Genomic DNA, 25,287 nt, shown 5'->3' on the forward strand with positions numbered 1-25,287 from the left:
AAGTTTCAGCTAATGGATAGCCCCCAAATATATCACCTTACCCCAACATAACCATATGCACACAATCTCATCATTGCATTGGCTTCAATAAGACCTATATTTATTTTAGACTATGGGAAAAGTGGCATAGTAGTACTATAAATCAGCCTACACAAAACTTTTGATATCACTGTCCAGCTAGGAAGTTTGGCTTTTTGTACTGTCATAATTGTGTTGCATCTAACCAGCTAATCTTAGACTACAGATGTTGGCTCTGACCAACTGGATACATATGCTATAGCAAAGCATAAAGTTGCTATTCTGGTAGAAATAGTGTTTCAGTTTATTTTAAACCATTGATCTATCCCAATCTAGACAATGATAGTCTTGACAACCAAGAGCATCCAATGTTTAATTTCAAGTCCAAAGCAGGCAGATACTGATCTCTTCGCTTAATAGTCAGGGCAGAAGAGGAATTTTTCTCTTATTCTTGGGATGGCTGGTTTTTTTCTTTTGGGGAGAGCAATCTACTTTGATCAATCTACCAATTTAGATGTTACCCTCATGCAAAAATATCCTCTCAGACATAAACAGAGTCTTGCCAAATACATAGGCACCCCAGAGTCCAATCAAGTCAACACACACACAAAAAAGAACTATCACAGAGCTCTAGGAAACCAACAGACACAGTAATGCCTAATAGAATGCATAAAGAGGACCTGCTAGAGAAATATTTTGATTGAAATCAGAGGATCTAATGAATGGTAAGCTCTAAAAAAGCAGAGGTGAGTAAATAACCATGCAATATTTCTACCCTAGATGAGGGAGTGGATGGTATACTGGGGAAATGGAACAGAGCATACAATAACAACACACATACACACATAAACACATGTACAATGCTTTTTATTAGATCTGAATAAAACTCAGGGATAAATTAAACTTTAATTACAAAGACCTTACCATTATTTTCACTATTGGGAACACAGCTACAAAACTGTAAGTAATGAACTGTCTGAATTTAGTAACAACAGGGAGGATGATGGTATCACTTCATAGGCAGGCCCTTTGCTCTTCGATCAAATCCCTTTCCTTCATTTTCCATGGAGTTTATCTTGGGTAGGCACTTTTTCTGGAGCCCACATGGGAATGGAGGCAGACTTTACTGGAGGGAGTGTGTCTTGTTTTGCTTATAGGAGAAAGGTGGAGTGGTATTAATTAAGCATGTATAGAAATAACTAACTAAAGATGGTATGTTTGTGGGTGTGCCTCCAAGGTACAGCACTTGTATAGCACATGAGAGGCTCAATCTCCATGTAAATGAATGAAAGACTAATTTTATAAGACAAGGAAGAGTTCTTAGAAACTAGAACCTGACACCCAAACATCTTCACTGCTTTGATCATAAAATATGGGTCTGAGGGAATCAGATGGGCTATTAGTCAGGGAAATAATTGAGAGGCTTTATAGACATTCAAAATATAAACTCATTTTGTAATAATAAAACTGCCATGTGACTAGTGGTATTATTGTCATTGGCCAGGGATGAAACTGTCAGCTGGAATTAGTCTTGATTGGGGACCCATATAATGGGCAGTGGGATAAAGAGAAAAGCAACCAATGATGGCAGTAGGATTGAGGACAGACATCTGCAGGTTAGCACAGCACAGGTGGGTGTTACAAGAGCCAGCCTTATAGAGGTCTGCATGTAGGAGAACTTTATCCCACTGCCCATTATATTTCTCGTCTTCCATGGTTCTTTGGTTGTTGTAGGCAGTATGGGGTGGGGGCAGGCTGAATTTGATAAGCCCCAACAAACAGAAAAGCACAGAGGAAAAATGAAACATACCTTGTTCCCCAAGACTTTGTCTTTCCTTGTTATTACAAATGCTGCCACTCTCCATTCAGCCAGGTGCTTTTCACAAGGTCTCTTGGGTGGAATGAATTAGTTGGCAAAAAGGTGGACACCTGTTTGTCTAGAGATTGATGGCCTAGTTTCTAGAAGCCATTGGCATTCTGCTGTGGAAGGGGCTGCTCCCTCTCTGGTCTTTAATCTGTTAGTACAATTGTAAGTGAAAACTCACAAGGAATTGCATTACGAGCCACTTGTTGGTAGGACTCATGTGATGCAAGGAGGCTTGTTCTACTCCGGCTTCTGACTTAGCCTTTGGTGGAATAAAAGTGTTCTATGATTAAAAGTCTAGAAGAATATAAGTGGAGGATGGTGGGTTAAGTAGGGAAGTTGTGAATGGATACAAATATAAAATGAGTCACTATGTAGTCAATGGAAAAGGTGGCAATTTTTTGCAATAGTTTGTCTTTGCACTGTAAATAATTATGTGGAATGATGCATGTGTTCATGTATAGGCACATGAAATTATTCTGTGAGTTAACTTGAGAGCCTATGTAAGGAGCAACCTTGACTTCAGAAGAATGAGATGAAAAATACAGATGGTGACACCCTGACTCAGAGGCACTGTGCATTGTTTCAAGCTGCTAAATGATGGGGTAATTTGTTACTTTGCAATAGGTAACCAATACATCATTTTTGCAGAAGTAAACATTGTGATAGGCACAATTAAAGCTGAGTAGTTACAGTAAGAGAATTGTAGGAAGGAGCTGATGATACCAGCTTTAGTCACATGACTTTGTGTCCCCCCCCCCAACCTCTGTTTAGCAAGGTGTGCAATCAATGGTTAGTTTCTGTGGAAAAAAATCTCAATTTACTGAAGTTGAGGAAAAGAAGATTTTTTTTAAGTTAAAAAGTATTTGGATTATACATTCATTTTAGACTTTTCTTGCTATGAAAGAAATTAGATCTGTTACTTACATCAAATGGTACCCTGAACTAATAATCAGTTAAACTGTACTTACTGATGCATTTAGAGATGTAGACCTAAGTAAACTATTAATGCAAATGATTCCATGATAACAGAAAATTGTAACTGACAATAATATAGCTCTTACTTAAGAGACCTCCTTTTACTAAATATTGTCCCTATAGCCAAACGTGACTAATACTTTCTTTGTACTCTTAAGACTTGGGAATATGTGATCCTGAGGCCCTCGGCCGAGTCCCAGCATCTATTATTTTACTTATGACAGCAGCAGACTTCTCAGTGCTTAGAAAATGACTAGAGACATCTGGCCAGAAACCTGCTCTTGTGTAACCACAAGGCTAGCTGGCTCTGACCTGTGCTGTGAATGATGCTTTTTGTTCTTCTAGGGAGTTAGAAAACTGACATCTTACTTAGTTTAGGAAACTTAGCCTCGAACAAGTATAGTGGCAAATGATAATGCCAAATGCAATTTAAAAAATGTCAACAGCCTTAGAAAAGTAAGTGTGTGTGTGTGTGTGTGTGTGTGTGTGTGTGTGTGTGTGTGTGTGGTGTACTCACTTGTGCACGTGTGTATGGAGGACAAAGGTTGACTGTGAGAATTTTCCTTTATCACTCTAACTTGCCCCTTCCTCTTTTATTTGAGACTTGAAATCTCACTGAACTTGGAAGTCAACCAACTAGGCTAGGCTGGCAGCCCCTAGCACTGAGGTTATGAGCCCTCACACTCTAACCTTTTTCATGGGGGCTGGGAATCTGAGCTTGGCTCCCCATGCTCACACAGCAAGCACTTTATCCACTGAATCATTTCCTGGCTCCTGAAACGGATATTTAACCTGATATATCTTATGCAGTTTTGGATGTGCATGTGTGTTTGTGTGTGTGCAGGTGCATCTGTGCATATGGGTGCATGTTAACATGTGTGTATGTGTTAGGTGTGTGTGTGTGTGTGTGTGTGTGTGTGTGTGTGTGTGTGTAGATCAGAGGTCAACATCAAATATCAAATACCATTCAACTTGTTTTATGTTTGATATAGTTTCTCACTGGCACAGAACTTGCCTATTTGGTTAGAATGGTTTAGCAGAAAGCTCTAAGGATCTTTCTGTCCCCATTCCTCCAATGCTGGGATTATAAACCTGTGTCACCATGCCCAGCTTTTTTACATGAGTTCTGAAAAGCCAACCCTCGTCCTCATGCTAACTGGAGAATTAGACTGGCCTGTCTCCCCAGTCATCCATACCTAAGGTTTATTATCATGGAACCAACATACAGATCATTAATGGAAGTTTGTATTATTTTTCTACTATATCTTTAATCCACAGTGTGTATTTATTGTGTTTATAACACATCTTATTTCTAGTGCTTGATATCCACATGTAACCAGTGTTTGCTGCCATCAAAGAGGCTGATTCAGGATACATGAAGAGACTCTACCTCTGTGGACTTCTCCCACCCCAGCCAGGCTTCTGTGGGCTTCTTTTCTATAGCATGCCTTCGAGCTCTGGAGTTCCCTGCCTCTTTGAGCGCTCTCTCCTCGAATTCTCATACTGTACACTCCAGCTACACTTGGGGTGGAGGCTGTGGGCAGCGGGTTCTTATAATTCCCCTCCAAAGCTCTTTTATTAAAACAGGAAACATAATGGGATATACATTATGGCAGCATTCAAACTGTTCATCAACTATCCATTACATCTGCCATCTCCCTTCTGCCAGTGGAGGTAACTATGTTATTACAGGGGGAAAAAATCTTATTTTAATTACAATCCAATCAGAAGATGCATCCATTATGCAGAGTGCTTTGGCATATTCTAAAGTTTTAATTTTCTCACAAATAAGGGAGCCAATGCTGCAGAGAGGAAAAGAGTCTATATATTTATTAATTCCATCATTAGAAAAACATTCATTCAAGGTGTATACTGTGTGGGGGTATTGGTTTTTGTAGGGAGCATAAGGTTTTACAGTCCTTAGCCCTCCCTTCAAGAAATACACAGCTTTTTTTTTTTTTTTGAGGGAGTAGATAGTCACAAACATATGCACAGTGTTGGCCACCTGTCCCTCAGAGAGCTCTGATTAGGGTGAGTGGGGAGGTGTCTGGGAAGAGGTGGGATAGCACCGACAAAAAAAAAAAAAAAAAAAAAAAAAAGCATGGGTAAGAATTTGATGTGTCATCAAGGATGGGAAAGGAGAGGTAGGAGGTGATTTCTGACTGGGAGACTGCTGTGATGATATGGTCCAGAGAGGTAAAACTATACATTGGAATTTTCTGCAAGAACACATCTTTGTAGCAGGCTGATCTGGAGGTGGGTGTGAGCCCCTTTGGGCAGTGCGGCTATGCAACTAGGTCGAGCTGGTTTATGGCAGGATTTTCCTGCTGGGCTGAGGATACTGTATCTTATTTTCTGGGCTGGGTGGAACCAGGGAAGATTCTAAGCAAGGCTGGCAAAGTATCTTAACTAGGTTTGGAAGAAGGAGCTGATGCCTGTGTGCCTTTGTGCACTACAGTCCGGAGTAGAAAAATCTGGGAACATTTTGTGTCTTGTGAGAACAAACAATATTAAAGTAATGGGTTTATGCATTTTGTGACCTTTAAAAATGGTATTTTCAGCAAACTTCCTCCTCCCTACCTTACCCTTGTTAAATATTTCATCTCAACTGGAAAATACCCACAACAATGATTTTTTTTTAAAACAGTTTTAGCCTTTCGGTAATAAACCAAAATAAACAGTGGGGGAGCTTAAAAGGCCTTTCAGCTGAGCACGATGAAGGCAGATGCCTCTCGTTTATATTATTGTTAGAAAGCATGGAGTCTATCCTGGAAATCCCATATGGAGTAGAGAGCAGAGGAATGACAGAGCACATCAAGGATCTCCGACCTACTATCATGGTAGTATTTCTTCCTTGCGCAGTGTTTATACACGTGGCCCAGCATCTTCCTGTCAGAGGCTGGATCCTGTTTTCTTCCCTCTAGCAGGACCTGCAGGGAAAGCCCCAGTGATAGAGATGAAGAAATCAAGCCTCCTCTTTCATAAAGCCATTGAGAAAACTACAATGGCTTTGCAGCTTAATGCCCCGAGTGCAGCAACAAAGGCACTTTCTGACTGGAGGGCATGGTACCTTAATACAGCTCTCTGCCTAGACTAAATTACCATGTGTCTGTCGCTGCTACAACCTTGAATTACCTAGAGTCATGGATAATAGCAATGAGCAAATATCCACTTCTTGTCTGTTTGCACCATAAACCTTCCTGCAAGCCTTTATTGCTCTATCCCTCCCACCTGGAATAGCTGTCTATGCATCTGTTCAGACATTTGCACAGCAAACATCTAATGAGTATCTACTATGCACCACATCCCAAGGGTTCACAGACAAATAGAATGCAGTCCTTCAGGTCTCATGGGTTGCATGCGTGTTAAAGCCTCAAGATGTCATATTTGGCTTCATTGTCAAGGCTATAGGGACCCAGCCTGGCTTGTCATGGAGATAGCTACTCTTCTCAATTAACAACTTGGATGCTGACTGCTGAATATTGTGTCCTCTCCCTTCCTCTAATTCATATTTTGAGACCCTAATGGCATGAAGAGATGGAACCTTTGGAAGGTGACCATATTGTATTTTTCTGTGTGAGGTTCTTTGCACGCTAAGCAGGTTAGAGTATAGAAGATGCCATGTATAAATCATGGGTCCCCATGGGGCATTGAATTTTCTGACATGTTTATCCTGAACTTCCCAGCCTCTAGAGCAAGTAATAAATTTCTGTTCTTACAAAACACATTTCAGGTATTCTGAAGGTGTACATGGCGGGGGTGAGGCCCATCGTGATTAGATAAAGGCAGCCCAGTCCTTCAGTACATAACCAGATTTTGAATACAGATATGTGTTTTGATGCAGGAAATGTGAGCAAAACAAATCACAGTCCTTCTACTCATAAAGCTTCCAAAGTTACAAAACAAAACAACAAAATCAAAACCTGGTAAGTAGTGTTGAGAAAATAAATAAATAAAGAACAAATACATTGAAGGGGGTTAACATGTTTTCTTCCTTCACTCTGTTCTCATTTTCATAAATTCTATGTTGGGGAGCTCCGTGGCTTTTAGACAAAGTTGACACTGGTTGATGAGATACAGAAGACCCCACAATTATTTCTGAATCTTTTTGCAGGGCTGTAGGGATGAAGATGGGAACAGTCTTGGTTCTGTTCCTGAAGAGACTTCCTGAAGTGAAACCAGCTCTCAAGGATATCTAGAATTAGGCAGCCAAGCCTCTCATGTTTCATGTTCTCAGAGTCCATGGCTTTTCTCTGCAGTGAGTACTATAACAATTACATCTTTCTTTGCTCTCACCCTATAAGGACTGCTCCACCTGAATGTGTGTCCACTGGAAACCCTAGTCAGGGAGTCAGAAAAGCCAGCCTTAATTTCTGATGCCTTTCTAAAGAGGCACAGGAAATGGTGCTTCTGGGCAATGACAGTTATAATACAGAACAATAAAACTCATCCATCTTCAGGATTGACAAGCACTGACTTCTTTCTCTTTCCCAGATGGAGGGATATACAGGTAGGCAACTCAGACTATGAGGGGCATTGGCCATTTACTGGGGTAGAGCTGGTAAAGAGAACTTCCAGGACAGTTTATCATAATAAAAGCAACTTATGAACCTACTCAGGTAGTCAGAGAGATTTTGACACGAGGCTTAGAATGTCCTTGTGTTTTTCTCTATGGCTCAGACACTTCAGCAGTTAAGCATGAAGTTTGAAACACACCAGTATGTGAAGAGATGTCCCACAGTCAGAAGCTGCAAGAGAGCAAGACACTGTCTGCAGTCCATGTGTGGCCTTTCCTCAGGACTCCATGAAGTCCTTCTGGACAGAGTCCAGATGGAGTGGCCTGGCCAGCTGGTATAGCAGCTAGCCTTTATTGTTGGTTATATGTGAGACATGTCCAGTGAACCATCTGACAACAAGCCAACATGTTTTAATTGGTGCCAGCTGGGTGTCCTGCTCACAAAATATTACCTCAGAGGTGGGCCACCCTAAGCACAGTGACAGGAAAGAGCCCTGGGTCCATGTAATGCAGTATGGAGGGCACAGTGGCCTAAGTCAGCGGATCTTACCCATCAGTGTGAAGTCAGCTTGGCCAAGGAGTGCTTGTGAGAATCAATTCCAGAGAAATACTAATCTGTTAACTCTAGTTTGGTTGTTCAGAAAGCTAAATTATTTGGTAAGCTCTTTTGGTTATTCTACTGGGATGACCTGTGTTTGAGGGACATCTGGTGTTGTGGGTGAATCTCTCATGAAATTCAAGTGTTGAAGATTTGGTCCCTAGATAGCAGTGATCCTGACAGATGACTGGATCCTATCCTTTGATGAATCATACTATAGCATTATTGAGGGCAGGACTTACCTGGAGAAAGGAGGTCAGTGTGTATGTGTTCCAGAAAGATCTACTTTGTCAGTAGCATCTTCTTTCTCTGCTCCTTAGGCAACATGATGTGATCAATTTCTTCTGGACCTTCCCCTTGCCCTCTTGTTTGTCTTACCCCAGGCCCAAAGCAATGGGACTAGACCTCATGAACTGCTGACATGAGCCAAAACAAACTTGTATTTCTTTTAACTTACAATGACAAGAGTCTGACCAGTATGCCTGGTTTCACACTGCTTGGCCCAATCTTTAATGGGGCTACGTGGTACAGAGTTCTGGAAATAGAGCCATGGGAATCTGCTTCCTACACAGTCCTCATCCCTTTAAAGTTGACCCATGTGTATTGACCTTAACTTTCCATACACAGAGGGAAGCCACAGTGCTTACAAAGGAGGACAGTGATAAGTAAAGGTCATAGATAGGGAGGGGCTATTTACTGAAATAGCCTTGGTGATTATCACAACTATTTTAAATATGAAAAATGGGGATCACTGAACTACTCTATTATACATTCTTATTTGTTTCTTGGTGCTTGTGTGTGTGGGTTGTATGGAGGGAGAGGTGTGTTTGTGTGTGAGAATACCTATGTGTGTGGATTTACCTTCCTCCATGAATAAACTCCTGATGACCAGATGATGATATTGAGTGTGTCATTCTATTTACTCCGGATCTCTTACTGAACCAGAAACTCTCTGTTGTTGGCCAGGCTTTCTTGCCAAAAATAAATTAATAATTTTCAATGGTGATCCCATTTTTCATCTTCATAGATTCAGAAAATACAAAGTTGATCTTATTTCACAAGGACCTTTTCCATCCTTATATTATGTATGTGTGTAACTACATTGTATATGCGTGGATATATTTTCCTTTTCCTCAACTCACTTAAAACTCCTTAACTATTCCTTGAACACTTTCACTATAAGATCACACTATGCAGTGAGGATGGTGCAGCGTGTAGAGCTGAGCTTCATGCTTAGTGATTTTGCATGGGCAATGCCTACCCTAGAGTGTTTCCAGTGAGGGATTGTGGGTACATTTCAGGGAAGGGTTCATGGAGATGTTTGCTGGTGAATGGAGAGGTGTTGTAGAAGCTGATATGAGACCTCCTGGAAATAACTACAGCCTCCAGGCCACCTCAAGTGCTACTGAGTTTTGTCACTTACTGGCAAAATAGACACATGACATCTAAGATATGATAGCAATGTATTCTCTGTGCAGAAAATGCTTGAGGATTCAGGGAGAAGTCAGTGAATCTAGTTCTTCTACATTGGCTTCTTGAACCTTTGTGGACCACCCCTCACCTGTTCTTCCATTTTGCACCCCGCTCCCACTTACTTGCATCCCTTTCTCCCTACCACTACCACTCCAGAGTCCCAGTAGTGTGTCCTGGGTGCCCAGAACAAGCTTTGTCATGACAATAGCAGATGTTTCCATACACATTTCCCAGAATTTACCGTATCCTCTGACTAAGAGGTTTGGCTCAGAAACAAAGGCAGGAAATGTTTATGGAGTGCTGACCATGTGACCTTCTTATTCTCTCCTTAGCTCTTCCTGTGAGCAAAGGTTTATTCCCATTTACCTTCTAGGGAAAAAAATGAAGAGGGTGCTCCTAAGGTTAATGACTTAGATTCCTATCGGCACTGGAACAAAAAATTCAGATGATTCATCCAAAAGGTAGGATAAAAGGCTCATTCTCCACACCTCCATGCTTATAGGCTGAACAAAGACAAAGCATGAAGAGAAGAACCTGGGTGTGGAGTGTGAACGTGTCTGTGTGTGAGCATGTGTGTATAGATTTGGAATACAAAGAATGATAAACAGTATTCTTTTGCCCTAAGTGAGACATTCTCTGCACTCCTCCCTCCCTTCCCTTTCAACTTCTAGATCTTTTATAAATTACTGTTTGAATAGTCCTTCCCTCATTTCAGCTCAGACACTGCTTCTGCCAGCAGCGCTGCCCAGGTCTAGGTCAGCTGTCTACTTGAGTGCTTCCCCAGTATTCATTCCTAGCTCGTTGTTGGGCATTGCACTGTGATTTGCAATTGTTTATTTACTCGGGTGCATACACTGTTGGGCTATGATCTCCATAAGGGCTGGCAGCAGGATTGTCGTGTTCTCTGTCACAGCCCCAGTGAGGAGTAATGAGTATTTGTTAAAAGAGTGAATAAACAGTACAAGGAGGAGAAACAAATGGCAGCCACAGAGTCCTGGTGTCTCATGTGGGAAGATAGATGCTCTTAGTGTCTTGTGTGGGAGAAAGCATCTGTAAGACTCTGCTGGGAAAGACACTGATATATTTACATTCCTCACCAGGTACCTAGTAGTCTTTATAATGATGGGACTAAGCAAATCCTAAAGGCTGAATGGAGAAGGTAACCAGAATTTGAGATGGACCTCAAAGGGTTGGTTGTCCATAGAAGGCAGGGGGAAGGCTTCTATTTCTCAGAGGGCAGATTGAACATGATCTTGTCATGTGACAGTGTATGGGTGACTGTGTGTCCAAAGGAGAGTAGAAATGCAAGTGAAGTGTGAAGGCTTTATGGGTACCCTGTGATTCCAGACACAGAAGGTTTTGGGAAGTCACCCATCCTCCAATCAAAAGTAACCACAAGGATAAAATAATTTCATGCCCTATGCTGACTTACCCATCCTTTTTTTCTGTGACTACTATGGGATGTGTACATGGATCCTTTATTTACCTTGGAAACATTCTTCTTATTGCCTGAATAATACATATTTTCTTAATTGTACAGGAATGTGATGGTGAATTTTTATTGTCAACTTGGCAGGATATGTAGTCACCTGGGCATGGCATCTCAATGGGGAGTTGTCTAGATTAGGTTAGCCTATGGGTTGTCTAGATTAGGTTAGCCTATCTAGTTGTCTAGATTAGCCTATGGGTTTGCCTGTATGGAATGATATTGATTATGTTAATAGAAGTGGTAAGACCTACCTTCAAAGGACCCTGGATTGCATAAGAGGAGGAAAAGGGAGATGAGCAATAGTATGCTTATGTTCTTTGCTGTCTGCTTTCCAGTGTGGTTCCAATGTATCAGCTTGACATTTCTATCATGAAGGACTCCACTTTCAACTGTGTGCTAAAGTGAACCTCTTGCCTTTGACTTATTTTGTTGGATTTTATCACAGCACATCACAGCAATAGTAAAAGAAATGAAGACAGTTCAGACTGTTATAATGAGTTATTATAGATACCACAGGTTATGAACAACAGAAATACACTGTTCACAGTTCTGGAATCTTGAAGGCCAAGATCAAACTTACCAGCATGGCTGGGTTCTGGTCTTCACCATGTCTCTTCACATGGTATGAAAAGTGCATAGAAGTGCATGTTGTTCTTTAAAATGGCATAGATATAAATTATGACAATCTCACCTCATGACTTCATTACCTCCTAAAGGTCCAATTCCAAATCCCTAAGGAGGTTGGGAGTTCAAACTTAAATCGTAGGGGTTACAAATATTGGGTCCATAATTTGTTTTTCATAAGGGGTGTGAATGATGACAGAGGGAGGACTGAGTCATGGAAGGGCAGTAGATAAGAGAATGGAATTGGTGATGTTGGCTATAAAGCCAATGATGGGGCTGAAGTAACATCAGTGCTGGATTTATAATGAAAGATGTGCCTCATAAATCCTGCTTTCTCTATGTGTAGATGATTGGAGGAATATATGACAGGCAAAGAAATTACATATTTTCCAAAGAAAGATAGGGCCCTGAGCTAGTGCTGTGAGTTCTGTGTGTTAATGATGATATCTGCCAGATTATTGTACCTGGACATAAAGCAAGGAAAGATGGGTGGCCTGTGTGACGTTGATGCATATATGTACATCTATTGTCAGCCACTGGGAGGGAAGCCATCTGGTTTATCCCATGGAAGGAAAAAAGCATTGTAAGCAAGAGTAAGACCAACCCCTGGGAAAAAATTTGGCATGTTCTAAAGACCATTAAAAGCAAGTGTCTGAGAGATTCTACAGAGTCCCTATAAGTCGAAAAAGTTGAAGCTAAAGTTACATATGCCCTCTTTCAATAAAACTTTATTTGTTTCCTTCTTTGTTGTTATATGCAGCAATCCTGTAGGACTATGATTTTGGCATGCCTTGCTTTGTGAAAGGAAGCTGGAGTTGTAGCTTAAGGTGGATACACATGCTTACTCACTGAGTCATCTCTTTAGCTCTGTTTCAACCCAGTGCTAAGGATGGAAAAGCAAATTGTAGATAGCTTTGTGGAACTTTCTTCTTGATTTTCAGGATACCTGTGTTTTCAAGATGAAAAAAATATTTTCAATAAAAGAAAATTTGAAAACATGGGGGGTTCTCACATTTTTTTCTTTAAATTAGAAACAAGCTTCATTTACATGTCAATTTCAATTTCCTCTACCTCCCCTCCATCCCTACCCCCCACCGAACCCTATCCCAACCCTTTCTGCTCCCCAGGGTGGATTAGGCCTTCCAAGAGGGATCTTCAAAGTCTTTCATATCATTTGGAGCAGGGCCTAGACCCTCCCCAGTGTGTCTAGGCTGAGAGAGTATCCCTCTATGTGGAAGAGGCTCCCAAAGTTCATTTGTGTACTAGGGGTAAATACTATATTACCAATGGTCCCATAGATTGTCCAGACCTCCAAACTGACCTCCTCATTCAGAGGGTCTGGAACAGTCCTGTGCTGGTTTCCCAGCTATCAGTCTGGGGTCCATGAGCAACCCCTTGTTCAGGTCATCTGTTTCTGTGGGTTTCTACAGCCTCGTCTTGACCCCTTTGCTCATCACTCTCCCCTCTCTTCAACTGGCTTCCAGAGTTCAGCTCTGTTTACCTGTGGGTGTCTGTTTCTGCTTCCATCAGCTACTGGATGAAGGCACTAAGATGGCATATAAGGTAGTCATCAGTCTCATTATCGGAGAAGGGCATTTATTGTAGCCTCTCGACTATTGCTTAGATTGTTTGTTGGGCTCAACCTTGTAGATCTCTGGACATTTCCCTAGTGCCAAAATTCTCTTTAAACCTATAATGGCTCCCTCTATGATGATATCTCTTTTCTTGCCCTCCTCTATTCTTCCCCTAACTAGATCTTCATGTTCCCTCATGTCTTCTCTCCTCCTCTTCTCCCCTTTTCTTTCTTCTAACTCCTCCTCCCCCATGCTTCCCAGTAGCTTAGGAGATCTTGTCCCTTTCCCCTTCTCCAGGGGGCATATATGTCTCTTTTAGAGTCCTCTTTGTTTCCTAGCTTCTCTGGTGATGTGGATTGTAGGATGCTACTTCTTTACTCTAGATCTAAAATCCATATATAAGTGAGTACATATGATTTTTTGTCTTTTTGTGACTGTGTTACCTCACTCAGGATGATTTCTTCTAGTTCCATCCATTTGCCTGTGAATTTCAAGATTCCATTTTTTTTTTCCTGCTGAATAGTACTCCATTGTGTAAATGTACCACATTTTCTCTATCCATTCTTCAGTTGAAGGGCATCTAGGTTGCTTCCATGATCTGGCTTTTGCAAATAATGCTGCTATGAACATGGTTGAACAGATGTCCTTGTTGTATGAATATGCATCTTTTGGATACATGCCTAATAGTGGAATTGCTGGATCTTGTTGTAGATTGATTCCCATTTTCCTGAGGACTCGCTGTACTGGTTTCCAAAGTGGCTGTACTAGTTGGCACTCCCATCAGAAGTGTAGGAGTGATCCCCTTTTTCTACATTCTCTTCAGCATAAACTGTATGTTCTGCTCCTATCTCACTACTAGTCTTTGATTGCCTGAGAGTTAATGTAAATATAATCTCTACCCTGAGTTTTCAATTCATAATTGCAGCTAGCACCATTCATATTGTCCTCATAATATAAACTTGGCTCTACAGAAAACCGTCCACATGGAGCCTTGAATCTGTTTTTCTCTCTTCTGGCTGGTAGTTGCCTTGGGATATCCTCCACACTAGGGCCCATGCTCAGATCTTCTGGCAGGTTTTGAACTGAACCTTAAGTGCCTAATGACCAACCAGATCCATTAAAGAGAAATGTCATATCTAGAAGATAAGGTTCAATTCAGACCTCTATGACAATGGTTCTCACAAGACTTGAACTTGTGATGCTGGGGTAAGATGAGTTACCATAGCTGTAATTACTGTAACCCACTTGGATTCCATAGAGAAAGTACAAAGTCCACATAGCCATTGTAGCATTAATCATCTGTCCCATCAGATCTTCCTGATTCCTTTCCCTCTAAATTGCAGGCATTGACACATCAGATGGGAAGAATCCAACACAGATGTCTAGAAAGTTAATGGTATTGATAGATAGGTGTTAACCAGAAGGAACCATCGTGTCTCTTGGATAAAATGATTTTCCTCCATCCTGGGTGGAAGGAAAGTTGTAGCTAGCTAGATTTGCCAAGAGCTCTTCCTGTTTAAAAGAGTTAATGGGTAGTGTGTTAAACTTGAAGCTTTGCACACTGTCATTATCCATTCCTCCCCTTCCTGTTCTTTCTTCCATACATTTTAATTCTTAAATGAAAGCGTATACAATCTAGCAGTCTTGATCATTAGCAAACCTCATAGTAATTTAAAAATGTCTCCTGTCTGTCTAAATAACCAGATAATGGAAGCTTTCTCAATTCAATACCCAGGTCTGTGTGCAGATCTCCTTTTGAGGCACAAACACTTGGTGTGTTTGTGAGAGGAAGGGAAGAACAGGGAGATTGAGGATGGATAAAAAAGTGAAATTATTTACAAATTCCTTATTCCTAGATTTTAAATTTTTTCTTAAAAAATAATGTGTACCTGTGTGTGTGTGTGTGTGTGTGTGTGTGTGTGTGTGTGTGTGTGTTCATGTTCTAGTGTGTGTGCACCTGTGTGTATCCATTGTGTATGCAGATTCACATTTGGAGGCCAGAGGGCATCACCCTAAGGAATGCCATCCACCTCCAAGACAGGAACTCCTTTTAGCCAAGAGCTCAGTAATTAGGCCAGGCTGGCTCGCCAGGGTGCCCCAGGGATTCTCCAGGTTCTGCCTCCCCAGCATTGAGATTATTAACATTAGCCATCACACTTACATTTATATGTGGGTTCTCGGGGTTAACTCAGGTCCCTATGCTCAGGTAATAAGTACTTTATTGACTGAGATAACTTCCCCAGATCAAGGTATTCCAGGGAATTATCTGGAAGTACAGCATATTTTGGTCTTGGATCTGGAAACAGGGCAACTGATTCACTAGCATCGATGCCACATTGAAGCCACTGGGGACAGTGGTTCATGTTCTCCTATAGGTAGTGAGGAGTGCGTGGTGGGAACAGTAAGCTGGGAGTTTAGTTATGATTTTGTTGAACTGAGTGTTTCTTTTTAAGTGGGGATAAAGTATATTAATGACCAAATACGTTTTTTTAACCTCTTAAATGTTGCTGAGTGATTGTGTTCTGTCGAATGACAATGACTTCCGCATGTTACCTCATCTCCATGCTCTTCTCCCTGCATAATGGTATGAGACATCCCTGCATGCTATGAATCTTAACTGCCAGTCTGGACTCCAAGTGTGAAGGGGTTAGGATGCAAAACTAAAGGGAGTAGGGCTTTGTATGTGAATGGGTTTGCTGGACTTGTGCATCCTCTCGAAAGTGTGAACTGTGGGTTCCTATGTGAATACATTTACAAAGTGTTTTGCAAGTGAAGGCCCATTCCCTTTTGAAAAAACAGAATTGCTTTTCTAAAACAGAAATGAGAAATGCTGAGTAAGTAGAAGGATGGTTCTGAGTTTTAGAAGGAGCCTTCCAGAAATTGGTGCAAGGAGCTTGCTAATGGTTCTGAGAGGTGGAAAGGAAGAGACACAGACCATGCTGTGTTTTGCATTTCAATCTCTGCAGATCCTCACTCCCTGTATATGCATATTTAAAATTCCTTTCAATATATAAATAGGATAATTCTCTTTCTTCATCCCCACCAGAGTTCATTTAACAGGCACAAAAAAGAATTGTACATCCAGGCCTATCTTTTCCTGCTTCCTGTTTTTACTATTTATTGGTTTTTCTCATTTTCTTTCTTTCTTTCTCTCTATATTTTTCCCTTTCTACATGGCTCTCCTAAGATTAAATTGTGTCTCAGAATTGACCAGGGGGAGAAATACAATTTCTTCTAAACAAGGATAGGCTTTAGGGAGGTGGTCTCTAGGCTTGCTTTGCTCTTTGGCACCTACCCAGATCTTCCAGAATCCAATTTGAATAGAAAGCTCTGGGCGTGAGGCAATCTGTGTTCTTGCAACCTACCCTTAGTGCAGTCTCCTATTATTGATGACAATTGCCCATTTTCTTCGTAAATGAAATTCTAGCACTATCCGTGTCCCAAAGGCACAACTGAAAGACTTAAAATTCTTTTATTGGAAGGACAGTGAGAAGGTACATAAGCTAGGAACTGGGGAAAGACATTCATAACAAAAGGCAAGCAAGCTCTTCTTCCAAAAACAAAACAAAACACCCCAAAGCTTCAGAAAGCAATAGTTCAGTAGAGTGTCCTTGCCTTATGTAGATAATATGAGTGGTTCAATCATTGTAGAATCAATTTGGACTATCATACAATTGATTCAGGAAATCATACATACTTACTAAAAACTTATTACCTCTGGATAGTGAGTATGGAATAAGATTTGGTTTCTGACCCTTTGAACTTTCATTTTATTTTTATTGTGATGGTGATTGTTTTCTCTAAGCTCTGTAGAGAGTGGTTCAGAACATAGAGTTTGGGACTGAATTGCATGGGATAATTTCCCTGCTCCGTCACTTTCTGGTGTATAATTTTGGACCACAGTAGAGTGGTATAGGGATTATATGAGTTAAAATTCTGGCCTCTTAGAATTGTGCTTGACAGTGTAAGCACTATACAAATGCCAGCTCCTTTTATTGTAAGTCGCCATTACTACTACCGTTGACATCTGGAAGGTGTGCTGAATAGCATGTCCTGCATGAAAATATGATAATAGCTCTTATGTTTGCAACTAGTATCTATTAATTAAGAAACCATCATTTGTGCTCTGTAATTATATTTATTAAACCCTAACTCCTATCATAACAATAATTAGTTCTTGCTAATTAAATTTATCAAATTCCCCCTGGATTCATATCTTAGGTAAATATTTAGTAGCCCTACACTAATTATTTTAATCAACATGGAGTGTATTTCAAATGACTACAAATAGTTCTAACTAATTAGATTGAGTACAAAATAATATCTTATGTAATAAATTTGCAGGTGCTAAAAAAGAAGGGGATGGAACCACAGCATAATGTCTTAGCTACCTAACCATTGTCTGTCTTGGCTGTGACAGCATATTTAAGGACCTCTAATGTACTAGAGGAAGCAGCTTTAGAAGTTTTGCTATGACTATTCTGATTTGTGTTCTACTGCCAATAATGTTTGGACCACAAATGAAATAATGTGTAGGACTCAAAAACATGCTCTCTGGTTTGCAATTGGATCCACCAGTGCAAGATCAAGAAGCCAACCACAACATGACTGAATTAGTAGCCATAGATGCAGAGGGATAGATTTCTATTTTAAAAGAGCCCAGAGGTATAAAAGTATCTCTTCCTGACTCTGTCCTCTGCAGGCTTAATTCCACATCCTCAGACCATACTTTGTCTGTTTCACTCATGCTGACAAGTGCCCCTACCTTCCCTACTTATCCAGCATCTTCACAACAAAGAGAATGGATCCTTGAATTACAAATGGCTGATTGGCATCCTGTTGCTTGGAAACTGTGAAATCAATTCATCATATTTCATGATAAAAATGTCTCTGACCCTCCTTACAAAGACATGTGTGTTTTCCAGAGGCTGGTCCACACAGCCCATACATAGTGTGGACCAGTAAGGGCTATATTGTGAAATGCAAGACTGTGGTACACAGTGGTCAATCTCTAGCCATATTCACATGGCTAACTGTGGCCAGGTGTGGTGATATCCTTTGAACCAAGTCACTACATGTTTGGGAGTTCAGCTGTGTCTCTTTGCAAAAGGAGAATCTCATCTGGAGTTCTTCACTGATCATGTTCCCTCACAGAAGGGTACGAGGTTCATGAGACCCTCATCTGAATCTTGCCTTTCTTTTCTTTTCCTTTTATTGTTTTTTTTTTTTTTTCCTGAAACAGGGTTTTTCTGTGTAGCATTGGAGCCTATCCTGGCACTCGCTCTGGAGACCAGGCTGGCCTCGAACTCACCAACGCCTGGCCATAATCTTGCCTTTCTATATCATATGTTGTATACAATTCCACTTAATGACATGTACATACAGTTCAAGGAAGAGTAGGGGAGGGGCACTCTATGCAGTTATGGGGAAACTCTCATGCTTCTTGAGTAAGGGCTTTTCAGGTGTGGCCTGTTGGGGGAGAAATGCCTACACTTCTGTAAGTAGCTCCTCAGTCTGTTCTATAAGGAAACCCAGTGAAGTCTCTGGTTCCTCAGAATGTGCTATGGTGGAATCTTGCCTCAGTTTGTCATTGGGGACCTTAAGAGGTACAGGTATTGCTTATATCCCCAGGGAAGGGATTTTACCAGTATCTAGAATATGGTTGTTTATGGTGAAGCTTGCGTGCCTGGAATAAGACTCAGTTTACAAGCCACATCTATAGACTATTCAGTGGGTAGATGTGCTGTAATCTGAATTTGCAGCTGGGCTTTGGGTGTACATTCTTCTTAAGTGCCATTCAGGAGATAAAAGAATAAAATGATCATGACTACTGGAGTATTGACAGTGGATTATATTATAATAAAAATATTCCATTTCAGGAATAAAAATGGAGGTTCAAATATTAAGCCATCCAGGTAGAAGGCTAAATCTTTTCAAAGTTGTCTCCAGTTCTTTCTTGTAAATGACAGGCAAATAATCATTCACAAGCAGGCGGCAGTGGATGCCCATGGTGTGGTGTCCAAGATCACCCCAGGCAATCCTGGCTTTCATTTTCACCAACTGGCTGTTGAGAATGTGGCTGCTTCTTTACAGCCTATAAAGTACATTCTATTTTTATGATAAAGTCTCCAGTGGGCAAGGAGACACATTTGACAGTGGATCTGCACTTTGGGTCTCTCCGAGATGTGCACACGCGCATGAGAATTACAGAAAACGTACAAGCTTTATTTCCCCATCTCATTAAGCTGTCATCTACTTTCAGTGCCGATCTATCTCTTGTTTTGAATATTGCTTCCCTCCCTCTTGGCTCTCCTTGGAGTATTTGTGATCTCATGCAGCCACCTTTATGATAGATGAATCATTCCTATGGCAACTGCAGTCATCATGAATCCTCAGAATGAGCTGGCAGGAGGAAAAAGTCTCCATGAGAACAAAGACTCAAGGGTGTCATGGGGTACCAAGGGAACCTGGGAATATCAAAATGATGGAGTTAGGAACAGACTGTGTGGAGCTAGAAAGATGGCATGACAGACGTCTAGAAAGGTCTGCCTTTGCACAACATTACATGGAAATGAATGAACATACACTTGTTATGGGTCTTCTGAAGTCCAATAAACCTAAAAGAATCATTGTTTTATGTTTTTTAAAAACATTTTATGTATTTCGCATATAGTGTTCTACCTGCACTCCAGAAGAGGGCCCCAGATCTCATTACACATGGTTGTGAGCCACCATGTGGTTGCTGGGAATTGAACTCAAGACCTCAGGAAGAGCAGCCAGTGCTCTTAACCTCTGAGCCATTTCTCCAGCCCCTCATTATATTACTTTTTATATGAACCAGTCTGTAGGGAGAGATCCTGGATAATTGTATCGCTGACCACACCCGTTTGGGCGTGGTCACAGGTACGTAGAGGGGTAGGATAAAGAGTGAGGAGGAGAGGTGCTCCGCCTCTTTTGGGGTTCTGGTCGGGTCTTGGAAAGGCTGCCGAGACTAACCTGGGTTTTTGGAGTAAGTAATCTTCCACAATAAAATACCAGTATCATTCTTATTCAGTATCCTGCTGAATTTCTACTACAAGATTCATTCTGAACATGAGGTCTAAGATTTGGGGATCATATCTGCACCTGTACTTAAGAAATGTTGTCTCTGAAGATCTCATTCTCTTGGTTCACCTTCTTTTGCAAGGGATACAGCAGTGCTCTGTGGGGTCTCCAGCTGCTGAATGTAGCTGCAATAGCAGAGTGAAAGCTTCTCAGAGATGGGCCCTTAAGTAGTGGAATTAGACAATGCAACTTTGCTCTTTCTGAGTTCAGTAAGATCTGTCTATATTTTAATCTAGATAATTATGCCTGATAGATGGGCTATACCATTCACTTTAACTAAGAGAATATCTTTTATAATGGATCTAAATCAGGGCTGATAATCACATAGCTTTCCTCCTTGCAGGTCCCATGTGTGCCCTTCATTTTCCTGTTCTGATCCACTGGTTCTGAAGAATCAATATTGACAGCTCAATGCAAGAAGATTGTTCCCATTTTATCCCTACCAAAAGATGTCCACAAAACGATGCTAAGAGAAGGAAATGACTTATTTTTTGCTTTGAATAAGAAGAAAGCTTAAATCTTTTAAAAGAAGACCCTGCACATGTGTGCACTAAAAGGAAGCAGGGTGGGTGCTTCCTTTCTATGTCTTGCACAAGAGTCTCCTGGGAGAGGCTACCCCTCAGCTTGACTTTCATTCTATTATCTATTAATTGGTTACATCAAAAAGATCCAAATGTGTGGCAGACTGGGGACATAGAACTACCCTGTGTCAGCACATTACTCCTCAAACTAAGAAGAGTGGCGATAAACCATTCCTTTTCTTGTGCATGGTTAATGCCACATGTCCTGATCATTGCTTCCCGGTTTCCTACATACTAAGCCCAATGCATTTTTAGATGGATTCTATTTTATCAGAGTTTTGCTCACATGTGTGTATGTGTTCTACATGAATGTGGCCTTCTACTCACAAAGGCCAGAAGAGGGAATCAGACTCCCTGGAACTGAAATTGTGGATAATTGTGAACCACAGTGTGGGTGCTGGGAATTGAGTTTTGGTTCTCTGCAAGAACAAGTGCTATCTAAACCATCAAGTCATCTCTTTAGCCTTAATGGTATATCCTTAAGTCCCCAACTGGCATCAGAGTTTATGTTGACCACACACATTTTTTATTCTATTCTCTTTGCTCTGCCATTCATACAGTTTTTAAAATTTTTCTCTTGGCTAATCCTAGCTTATTTTGTTGGATATTTTTCAGTGTAAGTCACTTTTTAAATTACTTATCTGTTTTTAAGAAATTTGATGATATTACATGTCTGCACCTGTCGGTCATGCTACCCATTGTCCAAATGTGTCTGTCTAGTACTTGGAATCAGAAGGCAACTATCTGAATGGAGGCATGTTCTAAGAATATGTATAGAAGATTTTAAACACTTATGTAAACAACAGCAAATGAAATTGTTTAAACATTTTTGTATTGGCTTCATGCTAATTGGTAATATTTTGACTACATTGGAGGTAAATAAGGTAAATAAAATCAATAATTAAACTGATAAGAACAGATACTACACTTGATCTTAGCCAAAGTACTATCCAGCAGGAAAAAAAACAATGGAATCTTGAAATTTGCAGGAAAATGGATGGAACTCAAAGAAACCATTCTGAGCTAGGTAACCCAATCACAAAAAGACATAGATGATATGTACTCACTCACATGTGGATTTTAGAAATAGAGTAAGGGATTACCATCCTACAATCCACACTGCCAGAGAAACTAGTAAACAAGGAAGATCCTAAAAGAGTCAAACTTTGTCCTCTGGAGAAGGGATAAGGGTCACCATCCCCTGAGCAAACTGAGAACATGGGAAGAGGGGGGAGGAAGCTATGGGAATGAGAAGGGAAGAAAAGGAAGGATGCAGAGGTCATGAGGGAGCAGAAAGGTTGAATCAAGTGTATATTAGAAGAAAGGACATATGATAGGTAGGATTTTAGTTGGGGGGTGGTAGGGGAAGGAAGGGAGAAGGGACTGGGATTGTCATGTAATCCAATCTTGTTTGTAATTCAAATATATAAAAAAATATAAATCTAAAAAAAGAAAGCAAGCTGTGCAAGCCACAAAAAGCAAGTGGGTTAGCAACATTCTTCCAAAAAGCTTAAAAAAATCAATAATTAAAAACAACGTTCTCTGTTCAGATTGGACAGTAATGACCTGTGCAATGGATATACTCAAGCTCATCTGTAGTTCAGATCTTTCCTTTTGGCATTAGATAATGTAACCATTTGCTACCTCACCCCTTCTATTAGGCTATAGTTCATGCACTCCAGCTCAGAAAAATTAAATGTGAAACATCTCTTATTAAATCCAATCCTATTTCGGTGACTGATGCCACCACCATTTTCATTTATTTCTCTTTATCCACAGAGCATGGTCCTTTTGAGAACTACTACAGAATATAAGGATGAGAATATTCATGAATCTGTGCTAGTCCTTCTCATGTGAACACCAGTAGGTTGGAGGGCCTTCCTCCTTATAAAACAGCCTGCTCCAATTGTGAATAGCTTTGTTGTCAAATTTTTTGGAATGCATTGAATTTGACTTAGAATTTCTATTCAGTTTTCAATTCTGCCTTCTGAGAGGCATCCCAAACAGATTATATTCTGTTTCCATTTGAGAAGATTCTTAATATCTTGGCTTTGCTGATGCTTTTTCTTTAACATGTTCCATCTTAAATATATCTTGTTCTGTAGACATGTTTTCTTCTCACTCATTCTAAGTGCTCATCTTTGAGCATAATATATTTTTTGAGTACTTAAAAGTAAATGGTCTACAAATTCCAATATTCAAGTCACAGACACAAAAGGGACTCATGGTTGCTTTTAGTTAAGTGCCACTGTTATTATCATTTGGGTATGTCTGTGTATTCAGAAGTTGTGATGGCTAATCTTGGTTGTTAACTTGCCACATGTGGGGAGAAGGAAACTCCAATGAGAAATTGCCTTCATCAGATCAGCCTATAGGCATTTCTGTAAGGCATTTTCTTGATGGTTAACTGATGGAAGAGAGCACAACCCACAGTGAACACTGCTACCCTTAGTAGGCATTTCTGAATTGTATAAGAAAGCCAGAGGAAGCAAGCCACTAATCAATGTTTTTCTGTGTTCTCTGCCTCCAGTTCCAGCCTCAGGTTTTTGGGTTAACTTCTCTAGATGATGGGCTATAGCCTGCAAGCCAAATAAAGCCATTTCCCCCCCTAGTTACTTTTGGTTATGGTGTTTATCAAGCAACAGGAAAAAACACTAGGGAAAGAGTATTATAAAATATAAAGTATTACATAATATACTTTACATAAGTATATAGTGGAAATCCAGGGCATCATGCGATATGAGGAAGCTAAGCCATGCCTTACCCATACTATGCTTAGATCACATATTTGGATTTTGTGATGACATTTGTAGCTTTGTTTATTGCACAATGAAGCCTATTTAGACACTGGGTTCTGATTCTTTCATTCACTGTGTTTCCTTTCATTCAGTTTGATGCCATGAAACATTGCTTAGTAAAACTATATTTTTACACAAACTATGAAGTTAAATCATAAAAATATTTTATAAAGAATAGGATGATGTTGTACTTAAATTATATTTTAACAATTTATTTTTTAAATTATGTCTTGTGTATTTATGTGCACACATATATGCCATTGTACACATGACCAAGTCAGATGCCAACTTGTGGGATTGATTCCCTCCTTTCAAATGTATGTGATGTCTGGGTACTGAATGAGATAGTCATTTGGCAAGAAGCACCTTACTCCCCTAAGCCATTACTGGTCCCACACTATTAAATTTAAGAAAGCAAAAGTAAGGATTAATTTTAGACATTTCTGTTTTTTTCCCCTTTTGGGAAAAGGTGCTGGCTTCTGGTAATTGATGTTTTCTCTATAGGTTCTTTTAAATTATACATTATTGATTCAATGATATATTATGGAGCCTTCCTAGAGATTGATGTCAAAAGAACCTACTCATAGATTCCAGAGTTAATATTATTCTTCTTCAACCTAGAATAATATTTGCTCTATGTTTTCCTTAAATTCTCTGGGATTGAAAGTAGTTCCTAGCCAGGCAGTGGTGCAAGCCAGGTGGTGGTGATCCACACTTTTAATCCTAGCACTGGGGAGGCAGAGGCAGGAGGATCTCTGTGATTTGTAGGCCAGGCTGGTCTACATAGTTACACAGAGAAACCCTGTCTCAGAAAAAAAAGTAGTTCCTACAATTATACATTTGGGTTTTGTCCTCTCTTAGAGTCTTCTAATTTGGCCTAGTTTCCTTCTTTTTAATACCTATCTACTGCCAAAAGATCACTTAAATTTATATTGCTACCATAGGTAATTGCATTTTTAATTTACTCATTCCATAAATTTTTTTTTTAGTACATAATATGTATTAGGTTTTACTTTAAAGGCTGAAGAAACAAGTTTGAACAAAATGTATTAAACTCAGGCCTTCAAGAAACTCCCCATCTGGACATTAAGAACAGACTTGAGACATATATCATGTGATAAAGCTATAAAAGGAAGGGCAGGAAAATAGGGCAAGAATTGGGAAGGGACTTTCAAGAAAGCCTAAGAGGCTGGGCTGGCTGACTTAAAGCTGTAATCTCAGCACTCCAGAGAGTAAGACAGGAGGATTGCTGCGAGTTTGAGATCAGCCTCACCTACATAGTTCCAGGATAGTCTTACCTACAGGGTAAGGTATCAGTCACTCAATTAGTCAACCAACCAATCAATCATCAATCAACCAATGATAACTAAATGAGGACATTCCAGACAATTTAATAATGTGAACAAATCAGTGGAAGTTAAAAATGCACTTGTCTTACCAGGCTGGTGAAAGCCACAGAAACAGCTGACCTGAACAAGAGGTTGCTCATGGACCCCAGACTGATAGCTGAAAAACCAGCATAGGACTGTTCCAGACCCCCTGAATGAGGAGGTCACTTTAGAGGTCTGGACAATCTATGGGGCCACTGGTAGTGCATCAGTATTTACCCCTAGTACACAAATGACATGTAAAAGAAGCTTGTTTCTAATTTAAATTTAAAAAGACATAAA

Source organism: Cricetulus griseus, chromosome 7, assembly GCF_003668045.3.
Source record: "Cricetulus griseus strain 17A/GY chromosome 7, alternate assembly CriGri-PICRH-1.0, whole genome shotgun sequence".
NCBI lineage: Eukaryota > Metazoa > Chordata > Mammalia > Rodentia > Cricetidae > Cricetulus > Cricetulus griseus.